Genomic DNA, 13,788 nt, shown 5'->3' with positions numbered 1-13,788 from the left:
AAAAAACTATTAGCTTTAAGCCGAATCAAAACGCAAAGCAAATGCAAAAAAGGGCACATGTTACCCCAGATCTCATGTCGATACAGCATTCCAGGATGAATTTAACCGTGTGTACAAGTGTGATTAACTGGTGGAATTGAAACGTATTAAATCCCTGAAGGCAGAAAGGAAACAGAATAAATTTAGTAAGGCAACCGTTGTATTGTTGTATGTCAAAATGTTTCGTAACGAGACCACTGTAAGAAGTGTTCCACACCGGGGTTGTGGAGAGTTTTGTGTTACTTGTTTTATTGTAATTTCTGAATGCCTATGTAAGGGTAATGTAGTAGGTGTGTTGGACGTACTTGCGTTAACGAAACAAAGTGAACACATAGTCTCGGTCAATTTCGTCCTTGTTCAAACTAAAGTAAGTGTGTCAAAGTTCTCGTATTCTCGGTTGCCGGTTGAACAGCTCTCTGCGGAGATTTCAGAGAGCGAAGTGCGTACTCCCTAAGGCGTTCGCAAGCAATGTACTGAGAACTTATAACACTTACTTTAGGCAACAAGGAGAAATTTACGAGAACTCTGTGTTTCACTTGTGTTGTTAACGAAGACGTCAACACCCCACCCTACTACATTACCTTACATAGCAATTCAGAAATTAGCAATAAAACTCAAGTAACAACAAACTTTCTACAAAACCGGTGTTGGAACACTTTTCACCAGTGGTCCTGTTTACGACATTTTAGACCAATGACAAACAATATCACGGCCTACTAAATGTAATTTCTGTTTCTTTGTGTCCCTTCAGGGATTTAATAGTTTTTTCATTCACCAGATTAATCACACTTGTACACGTGTTACAATTATCCTGGAAGGCTGTATGACATGCAATCTGGGGAATGTGCCTTGCAATTGCTTTGGGAGCCTTTTGATTTGCGCTTAAGCTATGTTTTCTTCCATATAGGCAGTGTGCCTATGCCGAGTTATTTGCGATAGGGAAGTATACTCTGGCGACTGGGCGACCTCTGCGTACATCATGTAGCGGCCGGCGCCGGACATTCACCGCGACTAAAGGCGCGTGTTTTATGTGGTTGTCTTCGTCCGCTTCTTCTGGGGGCTCGTACACACGGTGCCACGGACCAACGCGAAGAGGCGCCACCTAAACTCGGTCGTCAAGTACATCAAGTACTCAAGAGGTACAGGTGAACAACGACTACCAACACCAATCGTCCTCGACATCTAAAAAGTGATTGTAGACCATCGTACCAGTCATCGTCATCGACCCCTGTAAGAGGTCGTCATTCGTCCGTCTCCACACCCTAATCTCACCCCGATACCGAAAGTAGCAATACTCCTTTTAATACGCGCCATAATCTGGCCTGCAATGTGGTGCTCGGCAATACCGGGGGCGGGTCTCGAAAAGGCAGGCGTCGTAGTATAGGTGGAACCCTGGGCAATACGGCAAAATCCCAAGGCAAAAAGACGTCCAAGGCAAGTGCGGAGCACATTGCTTGCCCGATAGCTTTCGCTTTTATCCGCCTATGTTGCGCACGCCTAAGGGCACATTTGTCGTGGAATACAGAGAAATGAGATGTATAGGTTTCCGTCGAAAAACGATCTTAGAGTGTTGGGGGGGGTTTTCACACGGATACGGCTCAATAAACGTGTCCCTTCACATGAGACCGCTCGACCCGCTGGAGACGCTGTAGTACATAGGCCGGACCTGTAAGTGGCGCTGTACTTCCGCCACAAAATACACCAAAAGCAGCGAAGAAGACCCCCGAGCATGGTTGCCACGGTTGCCTGGTTGCGCTTCTCCGCGGTGGATTTAGCAGCAGTTCATGTAGTTCATGTAGTTCTCCATGTCCACTTGTTGCTGATGGTTGTGGTAGGGGAGCTGTAGATTTTGCACTAACATCTGTAGCATGGTCAGTAGCAGTAGCTGACCATGCTCCAGCAGTGAGCAGCAGAGGTGGGGAGAGGCGGGGCTATGGCTTCATCGTTATCAGGAAAATTATCGTATAGGACCGGACGTACACACGGAGCCGTTTGACCCCCCAGAGCTTTCCGTCCGCAGATCTATCCACCTTGGGACCCGTTATCGTTTTAGGGGTCCGTTTCCGCGGTTCCGTTACGGCCTCGTGTGAACGAACGGGCTACACGAAAGAGAAAAGTAGTAGATACAACCCGTTTCGTTCCCGTGTAAACAGCACCTTATGCTCTCTTTACTTGCATATCCAAAGGAGCTTTTGTGCTAAATTCAACCACTTATATATAATTATGAAAACGTTCCCTGCCTTACCAACCCTTTTTTAGGCAAGGTTAACCTGGGACTTTTTGCACACGACATGTTAGAGATGTGAACTTAATGCAGTGTTATTCCCACCCATTACAACAAAAATAAACGTCTGACTGAATTGTACTTTATTGCAACCGAGTGGAGCTGTCAGGAAGTGCTAAAATATCTATCGAATGCATTCATTTATTCAATTAACTTCTGATACAGTAGTGGTTTGAAATGATTATTATTGTTAAAATAAATATACTTTGTGTAGCTGATACTTCTCATACTTTCATTTTGATTCACTTGTGGTTCTTTCTCATGAAATTCCTCATCAAAATTAGTCAATCATTTACAGAATATGCACTTGAATTTCATGATATGTGTCTCCAAATGATCTGTTATTGCCAGGAATCCTAAACTATGAAAATATATTGAATTAAAGTAAGTAAGAAATAAGTTATTCTTTAACTTAAAAGCTCAAATCGACCCACAACATAATACATGCAGCACATAATAAACATCAACAAAGGTAATGCAGGACTTAATTAAGCACATTTTGTAGCTTATTGTGTATTTGTATCTCCTACTTATGTCACTTAAAGCAGATCCTGTTTGAACGTTATGGACTTTTTAAAGGTCCCATCACACACCTGTCAATGAGCAACTGTTTCCAAGCGTTTCCTTATAGTAAAACTCCTGCTTTGTTTTTACATGTAATGATGTGTTTAGAGGCCTTAACTGTAAACTAATCTGCTTTTCTTCTTGGTGTTGATTCAGGCGTAAATAAGAAAGTATTATACGAGTAACAGGCCAACTTACAGCATTCCTCAGTTCAGGCTGTGGTGTAAACTGTGTTTCAGGTGTGTCATAACGTGGAAAATGTTAACCATTGGACTCAAACACCACACCCATGAGGCAAACACACAACTTCCCTGTGTGAGAGCTGCTATTACTGTATTTCCATGATCATATATGCACACACTAATGTCTTCCACAACATGGGAGCGTTGTAAAATACACTAACTAATGGAAGGTTGTGCCATAAATGCTGCTATTTAAAGATTAGGTAGTGAACTGAGAGAGAAACCAGTGTTTTGCTCGGCAGAGGGAGGGTTGGGGCTGATGAATAACTGTGTTGACGTTAGATTTTCCTGTTTCACAGCTGTATTCATACTCATTCATGAAGCAGGAGTGTCACCTGCTCCGTCACAGAGGACAAGAGTGAGACTGACCATCTTCACGGGAGAAAAGCAGCTGTAAGTATGAGAGATATGAAATGCTAGATCTGTTTGGTTGTTAAAAATACTTGGCAGGTGAATAAAAGTTACTTAGGTAAGAGATGAATGATTTAAGAGGGGGAACAGCGCTTTCATAGTCTGAAAACTGACAAATATGCCACTATATGTTCACCATGGAAATTGGTTGTTATGTAAGGTGTGTGCTTTGTGCCTTCAAAATGTTTAAATGATCCACGATAACAGTTTTGAACCAATAGTTAATTCATTTCATATTTCCTGATTATTGTGGGATTGAAGGATGAGAGGAGCAGCAGTTTAGGTTTGATGACTCAGGTCTGTGTAAATAAAGCCTAACTTTGTTTTAAATATGTGTGTACTAAGGGAATAGGCTCATTTAGATTCAAGATAAACAACTTGTTTTAAGTGTTTTAGTGTTTAAAAAACAAGATATGCCTACTTTGTTATCAGTAGGTTTTAGATATCCTGCTAAGTGGATTATGTTTGCTTTAGGAGATAGCCAGGCCAGCTGTTTAAAGCCTTTAATGTTAAGCTAAGCTAACAAGTTGCTAGCCGTGTAGCTTCATATTGAGTGGACAAAGCTATGCTAGCATGCTAACATAGGACCTGATTAGATTGACAATAAAAAGAGACATAACTAACCTGTAACACAAAATGCTGTTTAATCATGTAGGATGGAATATAAATACCACAAAAAATAAAATATTATGATTATGATGTAGTGATCAGAAAGTGTTGGCTAGTTAGCATATTGGGTCTTCTGAACTGCATGAATACTACCAAATCTGAAATGATCTCTGTATGCATAAAACCTATAACTACCAGAGATTGGCATTTAAGTTTAAATAACCCTCTAAGCATTTCAGCAGTTATATAGGCTACAACTTTAACACTATTATTGTGTACTTCCCATCAGTAATGGGGTGTTGATGCACTTAATTATGTGGATACTTTCTGTGGGAAGTGAGGGTGTGTCTGGTCTGTCGTGTGTATTTAACCTCGAAAACTATGACTAATAGTTGCAAACCAAACAGTGCAGGGTGTACAGTTTAAGTCCTGAGTTTCAAGTCATGCATCGAAACTCAAATGTAGCCTATACTTTTGTGTTTGTTCTGTGGATATAAATCGTTGCATGCACTTCCTCTCTATCTGTTCCTGTGCACCTAACTTCCTATTCACAATATAGTACAAATACTTCGTTACTGTACTTAGATACATTTGTCTGGTATCAGTACTTTACTCCACTACTTATTTACGACTTTTTACTTTTACTTCTTACATGTTGAACTCAAATACCTGTACTTTCTACTTCTTACATGTTGAACACAAATACCTGTACTTTCTACTTCTTACATGTTGAAAACAAATACCTGTACTTTCTACTTCTTACATGTTGAACACAAATACCTGTACTTTCTACTTCTTACATGTTGAACACAAATACCTGTACTTTCTACTTCTTACATGTTGAACACAAATACCTGTACTTTCTACTTCTTACATGTTGAACACAAATACCTGAACTTTCTATTGTTCCAAACAGGCTGGTTCCTTTAGTCTGAATGTGTGTTTGGTGGCGTGATCATTATTATTTAGAGTCATTGCGTGCCTATTGATTTGAACACGATCCGTGTATCCATCATTTCCTGGTCTTCTCTAAAGAAGAGGGACCAATGAAAACGTTGTCATGTTNGAGCAGACCAGAAGGCGGGGGTGTTTACATCACATAATCACCAAATCCCAGCATGCATTGCGGATAAACCATCCAATAATCGAGCTGAGGATCTTGCCTACGTCTGTTTCCGGTTTCGTTTATCACCGATGTATTTTGTTATACACACATTCCTTCACATTTACATTTTAATTAGCATTTAAGTATTTCGTGAGGCCTTCTAACATGTTTTTAAATAATAACTACAGTTGTAGTTGAAGAGTTTGTAAATTAACATGAACCGAAGCTGTTGCCTGGCAACTCAATCGCACAACGTCACGTCCGTTAATTCCACATCCACACGCATGGATTAAGATCGATTTAACATATTAATGTAGCGTTTGTTTCTGCTAAAAGAGGTGTCGACCAGCTGGGGCAACAAGAAAATCGGCGTAATCGAGTGTGACTATTAAAAAATAAATCCTTATTTTATATTAATATTGACAATAACAACCGACCGTTGGGGTAGCATTTGCTTGGCATTTCCGGTTATTTCTCCACTGGTTAACGTCATGGGTTAACATGGGTTAACAATAACCAGCGCCATATGACAATACCGTGTAACTGTCACGTTTGAAGGGACGAAATCGTGACATCTTCACGTCTCCCAGCATGGTAAATCGTCACATGTTCACGTCTTGCCGTGATATCGGGTTGTGTTAAGCAAAAGTAAGACAACACTACAATAATTTGATCTTGTTGCAGCGGTCACCACTAAAAACGTTAATTTCTTCTTGGGGCTGTGCAGAGAGCTAACTTGAATGCATTCTGCACGGTACCCAACAGCCATTGTGATGCCACAATGCATTCTGGAATTAGAAAATAGAAGACAACAACTACATCTGTTCTTTACAAATCATTATATTTTCTTTGCACTGCTTAAATGGTTTAAGGTGATATGATCTGATCAGCTTACTCTAATTTATTGAGTCCAGTTTTTTTTTTGAGACCACACAAACTGGTTAATTGATATATGTTCACTCATATTGAAAGGTGTATTGCTTTTATGATGCAGTCCTCAAACAATAAATATGTTCTGATCTGATCTGGGACATTTTGAATACTGGTTTTAAGTGTTACCTGTCAGATTTGTTCCCCAGATGTGGGCAGTGGTGTGGAGCCAGGTGTAGCTTAGGTTATAGGTGGAACAAATGGCAACCACCACAGCTGCGGATGATAAAAAAAAGAGATACTTATACAAATGAATCAAGTTAACACAGCTTCCAAATAACCATTCAAGTTCTTAGTAACATCTGTGCTTTTCCTACTAAGTCAAAATGCCTTTCTGTGAAATAGTCCTTTGGCTACCTAATAGAAAGTCAGCGTAGACATAATGATAACCCTATTTGTTATATGTACCATTTCATTGGAATTGCTTTGCATTAAATAATTTGAGTCTATTGTATTTCCTTTCAGCTACTGGTATTAGCAAGACCTGTATAATTAAAATAATTAATAATCCATTACCATTTATACTTTTAACTAAACTAAACTGCTAACTTCAGTACAGTAACGCTTTCACAGTGCCAGCATCTAGAAGCATTTACAGGGAATGCACCTTGAGGCACTTAGGCTCAAAGATCCAGCTGTTGTTGTCGCTGCTCAATAAAGAAACATGCACGTCTGAACACACAACCACATCACTGACATTAAAGAAATACTACGAAAAAAGGACCTGTACACTCATTAAGTAATATGCAGTTTAAATGGGCTTTGTTTTTGAACTGCACTATGGTAACGCACAGTTTGAAATGTGATTTTCAAAGTGTGAGAAAGTGTGTCAGGTCAGAAGAGAGTAGAGGCTGGGTTGTTTTTGATAAAGCCAAAGTGCAGAAACAAGCCCATTTCTGTAATTTAATATTTCACTGCCTTCACATCTGGAGCTGCATGTAAAAATGGAAAATAGAGGGGTGGGATATAAGACTGACATGGAGAGAGGGAGGAAGAAAGAGGAGAGAAAAATACACCCTTCTCTCCAGCACACACATCTATAGCCTTCACTCACTCACTGCTCACACTATGACCACATGCTTGTCTGCGCACACACACTTTTACGGTAACACAGGATGCATACTTGCTGCATGCACTTATACTTCTTGTCGTTGGTTTTCGTTCTCCCTCTCAATCAGTCTTTCTTTTTCTTTTTTTTACACAAACACACACCACTCTGTGGTGACTGGTGTTGTAAGTTGGCGTGAGTGTGTAGGTGATCTGGGTGTGATTACTGCTTGGCTCTCCGACAGCTCTGATGATGACATTCAGTGCTTTGAGCTCCTCTGGGCTGGGCCCGCTCCAAACACAACCAGGCAGTACATTTTCTCTACCTCACAACCATGCATACATATGTCCTGGAACTAATGCAACACACACTCTGTGTATTGTATCTAACCTTCAGTTGCACATTCAGGTTCTGGTCAGGAGTGGTGACTAAAGACACAACAACAAAATACCAAGTAGCTGTGTGTTCACATAATCGTCTCTGTTGTACACACGCTATGCTCATCACTGTTTTGTTGTTTACAGCTGAAGAAAAAGTGCAACCTGTTCTTGGATCTGCGGCTTCTCCTCGAATCTTCTATCTGTCTGTGTTGTCACCGCCTCAGTCTGTATCCCATTTGCTCCAAGTGTCTGTTTGCCTCATTTAAATGCCAAGCTCAGAGAGCAGCTGCGTGTTGGATCGCACACACACACACACACACACACACACACACACACACACACACACACACACACACACACACACACACACACACACACACACACACACACACACACACACACACACACACACACACACACACACACACACACACACACACTTACTACTCTCCATCATTATCATTGTTTCAGCTGGAGAAGAGTCAGCGCTTTTGTTTGTAATTACAGCGGTTTGAAGCGAAGAATTTTCAAGAAGAGAGAAGACGATGGATGTAAAAGGAAAAAAAAGAAAGAGTAGGTCAGTAAAAAACACACCAGCATGTCTGTGACATATTAGTCGCATTTTACCGTAATTGTTGTTCGACCCCATCCCACACTTGTAAAAAGAAGAAAAAGAAATACTTTGTGAATGTGCTTCGCAGTGGATTGCTTCCAAGGGTTGTCTGGTGTGTTCTGTACAAAGGGCAAAGGAGCTTTGTGGCTGGCTGGTATGGCTTTAAAAAACATTACTGCTATGGGTAGAGGCCTGTTCCGCTTCCTAAGCCTGGGGCTTCAGTTGGGATTGACCCCATCAAAGCAGAATAGATTGTGCCATTTGTAGAGGTACTAAAGAGTCTTCAGCTGTAGTCTTTCAGTTTCCCTAAAATCAAAACGAATCCCTCAGTGTAAAACCCGAGATAAAGGAAACACGAAACCAACTTTCTTCCCTTCCATCTGGACATGTGGTGATAAGCCAACCTGGGGATCTTAAAGAGAGAATAAAATAATTGATTGATGGATTGATTGATTTACTTTCCAACCTATCGATTCAACATCAAAAAGAGAAAGTCTATTTGTCAGAAGCATGAGCTTGTTTTACTGAGGAACAGAACTGTTCAGAAACAACACTGCTGAATGATGACAGGCACGTGGCACACAGCAACATCCACACAGCTTGCAGCGATCCCTCAGGCTACATAAAACACAAGCCTCGTTAAAGCCTGTGCCCCCACTGTGACAAGCAAGCGAAGGTCACAGTTCAGGGATAAGGGTCGGCATGAGTAAAATCAGAGGACAAGGGGGAGTTACCTATGAAGACAATACTTTCCTGCCATACCATAATCCTTCCAGTTCAATCTGTTGTACTCTGCCAATTGTATTATGTTGGTTTTTGCACCTAGTGAGGTCCTTTCATTGTTTCACCTTACCCCCCCACACTTATACGTATTTCGGATAACATCTTCGTAATGAGCACTGTTCCACTTGTTTTTCTGCGCACAGGCTCATTTCAACTAAGAGAAACTGGTTATTCAAAAACAAACTCACGCCTGAAACGTATACACAAATGCACAAACACACTCTCACACATCCTCACATGCAACTGCTTTAAAACTCAAAGCGCTTGGGGAGGTGTGTGACCCATGTACGTCCTCTCCTGACTCCCTGTGTTGCCCAACAGGGAGTGTTTGTGTGGTATCCAAGGGCAACAGCTGGAGAGGGTGGGGGAGGCTGATGTAGAGAGGCAGGGCTGCAGCCACACTTTCTACTCTGATGTGTTTGCATGTCTGATTGCTGTATGTGTGTGTGTGCCTGCAGAGCATGCAGGTGGGCTTATGCAAGATGTCATTGTGTGGCTATGTTTGTGTATGGCTGTGTGTGCGTGTGCATTTGTGCGTGCATGTGTGTGCCAAAGTAGTGTGTGGAAAGTGTTGTTGTCTACAGGCTAACTGTTACTGACAAGCACACACTGACTACTGGAGTCAAAAAGTTAAACGCACTCTATGCTCTTTTCTCTCCCCGGAGGCTCCCTCTTTCTGCCTCTCTAACTTTCTCTCCTCCCATTTTTATTTTCTATATTTTTCTCTCTGTCACACTCCTGCTTTTTCTCTCTCCCTGACGATTTCTTTCTTTTGCTCCCTCCTCCCTCCTTCCATCTCTGATGATTTTACCAGAGGTGTGACTCATTGGGCATCGAGCCACAATGTCAGGTAGTGAGGGGAGGGCGGGAATGAGGTAGAAAGAGAGAGGGAGAGAAAGGGAGAATGAGAGGGGGAAGGAGAGTTATTTTAAAAGCGGTGAGGTATAGTGCAAGGGGGGGCAAGAGATATGCAAAACAGAGTGGAATGTGCAAGAGGGAAAGAGTGAGAGTGAAAAAGGGATACTGTGAAGAGGGAGGGGTGTACAGTCAGCTCAAGGAAAACATAAAAAAGGAGGGAAATGAATAATTTCTGCAAATGGTTTCCGTCACGATTAACTTTTTTCCTCCTTGCATGTTTTCTCGATTGCTGCTCATGTCTTGGCCATGCAGCACACACTCTGAGCGGACCAATGTGTTTATGTGCAAACCTGTTCATGGGCAGGCCTCCATTCATGCCTTTTTATGCTTTAAAGTAGCTAATTACCGAGGGGCTCATTAATATACACCCGCCTCCTAATAAAAAATACCTGGAGGAAATAGAGAAGTGGAGGAAGGACAGAGTGTTTTGGAGCAGTTAGTAGATGATGAAGATAGCTGGAAAAGGGGAAGTGGAGGTACAAAGGGTGAACAGGAGGGAACAAAAGAGAAGTTTGATTATGAAGATTTGGTACAGAGAGGGTTACACAGGCACATTCATGTTCATGTGTGTCAATCAAACTCCATTTGTGGCCCCTAAGGCAGGGGCTCTCCACTCTCATCTCAGCATTGGCATTCGCCCACACACACACACACACACACACACACACACACACACACACACACACACACACACGCACACACACACACACACACACACACACACACACACACACACACACACACACACACACACACACACACACACACACACACACACACATGGCTGCATATGGATATTCTTTTATCCTCTTCCTTGTGATAAGACATTTTACTTCATGCCCTAAGGTTCGGGTTACCCTGAGGAAAAGCATATACACATGCATTCACATGCACACACACGAACAAACTCACACACACTTGAGCTTTGACTTCTGTCCTCAGTAGACACTAGGTGTGTGCCAGAGACATGTCTCTTTCTGTCTCCTGTCTGCCCTTTTTCCTTCCTCATGTTTTTCTTCCTTCCCTCACATCTCAGATCATCTTGTTGAAAATCATGATGAAATTACAAACATTAAATTATTAAATGGGACTGTATTGAAAATGATGATTGTTGTTTCATTTCACCAACACATTGCCATGGTGTTGTTTGTAATGATTCAGATGTTGCGCAGATCCACTCTCTGGAGCCTTTTCTCAACACTGCCCCCTTCAGAGCACCGTACACAGCACATGTAGAAAAAGAGATACCACTGTTTTATTTATTTGTTTGACTTTGTGCAGAACTCTAGATAGTGTCTGTAAACACAAAGACAGTTAGCGTTGTGTAACTAAGGATGCATTTCAGCTTTTCTGTGTTTTCTAAGCGCACACAACCCGATGCACTCACTCCATCCAATCTACAATTGTACTTTGCTTATACAATATTTTACTTTGGTGCTTTTATGAACTCTCAGCGTGTGTATGCACATTATGATTAATTGGAAACCGGCCTGATCCATCTAGTGCATTTCAGCAGTGGTGACAGAGGCATGGGGAAGATCAAAGTCATCCTGATAGATTGCTATCGACACTCCCACCTGTTCCCTCTGGAATTTCCTCTCTTCCCAGCATGTGTGCATGCGCGTGCACCTCTGTTATGTCTATCAGTCTGTTTGTGTTTCTGCATGTGTGCCTTAGTTTGCATCTTTTACCAGGTGGACCTGTGCGTGAGTGCATGTGTGTGTCTGTGTGTGTGTGTGTGTGTGTGTGTGTGTAGTCTGTTTCAACACGTCTACAACTTGCGGGAATCTTATAATCTGGAGCTGGAATATGTGCTCATGTCTGTGTCTGTCTAGCCCTGCTCCACCTCTCTCTTTTTCTTGCTTTCTTATTCTCTCACTCTCTCTTTCTCTCACTCTTTGACAGCTCTAATAAGTTCAGTAGATCAGGTTACACCCCTCGATACATGCCAACTTCTCCCTGTTTTTCTGTTCTCTTTCTAATTCTGTCTTCTCTCTTTTGCCCATTTCATATAAATGCTCACCGAAAGACACTTTTCTCACGAACATGAGGATACAGACACACACATACACTAAGTGAGACACACTGCATGCACGCACTGTCTCTGCAGGCCTCTCAGGTTGCTGACATTTTCCATCTTTGCGCATATAAAGTAATAATAATAATATTAGTGGGTGTGACAGAGCAAGGGTCCATTCACTGCCACTGCCAGCCTCCTATAAATATCCCCCTTTTTGGGGGAATTGGAGAAGCAGCAGAGACCTTCAGTTTACACAGCTGAGGAGCATGTGGACGAAACCCTCTACTCTCTCTCATTCCCTCTTTTCCCTTCCTCTACTTTCCTCTATCCCTGCTCTTCATTTTCCTATCTTTTCACAACTTCTGCTTCTGTTTGTCCTTTATATTGTTCTGTTTTCTTTCTGTGTTTACACTTATCTCCTCTCACCTGCCTTCCTCCCCCATGATTTCTTCCACCTATATCTCTTTATCTTGCTTGGCCTCCCACCTTTCCTCTCACCCTGACATCTTTCTTTTTTTTGTTTGTCTCCTCTGATGAATATTGTGCTGACACATTGGACAGAGTTCATCAGGTTATTATGGAAACTGTGGAGAGTGATGAGGTGAAGCTAATTGCAGGTGGAAGTCACCCTCCCTTTCATTACGTCTCTGTGTTTTGTTGTCTGCTCACTTCCCTTTGCCTTCTGTCTCCCTCTGTCTCACTTCCTCACACACACACAGATACATCTGCTGAAGTAATCAAAATAATCTCAGGAGCCATACAAGCTCACACACACACACACACACACACACACACACACACACACACACACACACACACACACACACACACACACACACACACACACACACACACACACACACACACAGACATGCAGTGTTTACAGACCTTAAACAATACAAACAAATAAAAACAAACTGTTTCAAATTTTATTTTCAGACGAATACTAATGTTTAAACCTCAAAAGCGTTCAAGAGTTCAGAAAACAATACTTGTTGTAATAACCCTGATTTATACAATGAAAGCTTTCATGCATCTTGGCACACTCTCCACCAGTCTTTTTAATTGCTGTTCTGTTCCTTTCACCCAAAATATAGTCGACATCTTTTTTTATCTTGATCACATTCAAGAGGTTGTTATTAATGAATGAACTGACTAAATGACAATAATTTGATTGAACAAAATGTGAGTAAAACTAAAACGTATATTCTGAGTACCACGACACACATCACATCACATATGGACCTTATTTTAAATGTAAATGTGAGACAGTGAAGGTTAAAGGTCAGGGGTTTCCAAACTGCAAATGCGGCCCGCAGGTCATTTTGAATCGGCCTTCAGCCAATTCTGAAAGTGTAATGAAATATGACCAACAAATGAAACTTGTGCTTGTCTTGTACTTCTTAAATATATAAAGTACATATATTACACATTATTCATGTGTTAATAAGCCAACTTTTAAAATAAATTCAGTCAATTACATTTGAAAACGTTTTCTAACAAATCTAATTTGATTAACTTGAAAAAGCCCAATAACTTATTTGTTTAAAAAGCATGAAATATACCCTTCACATTTCCCCCTGATAAGCAATCTGAGGATCCTGTTTTAAGGAATGAGCTGCCCAAAAAATTAATGGAACCCTGTGGAGAGCTGGGATCTAGACTGTTTTTTCTTAAAGCATATTCAAGAAACAAGGATAATTCACCTAAACTTGATTAATTTTGCTGACTTATAACTTAATTTATGAGACAATAAACCTCACCTCTGTTGAGCAGCCCAGCCCTTGTTATATTTTTCTTTATGTGGCCCTCGGTGAAAAAAAAGTGTGGACACCCCTGTTG

The sequence above is a fragment of the Notothenia coriiceps genome, unplaced genomic scaffold (genome assembly GCF_000735185.1).
Source record: "Notothenia coriiceps isolate Sejong01 unplaced genomic scaffold, NC01 NC01_scaffold00019351, whole genome shotgun sequence".
Lineage (NCBI taxonomy): Eukaryota > Metazoa > Chordata > Actinopteri > Perciformes > Nototheniidae > Notothenia > Notothenia coriiceps.
This window is presented reverse-complemented; position numbering follows the sequence as displayed.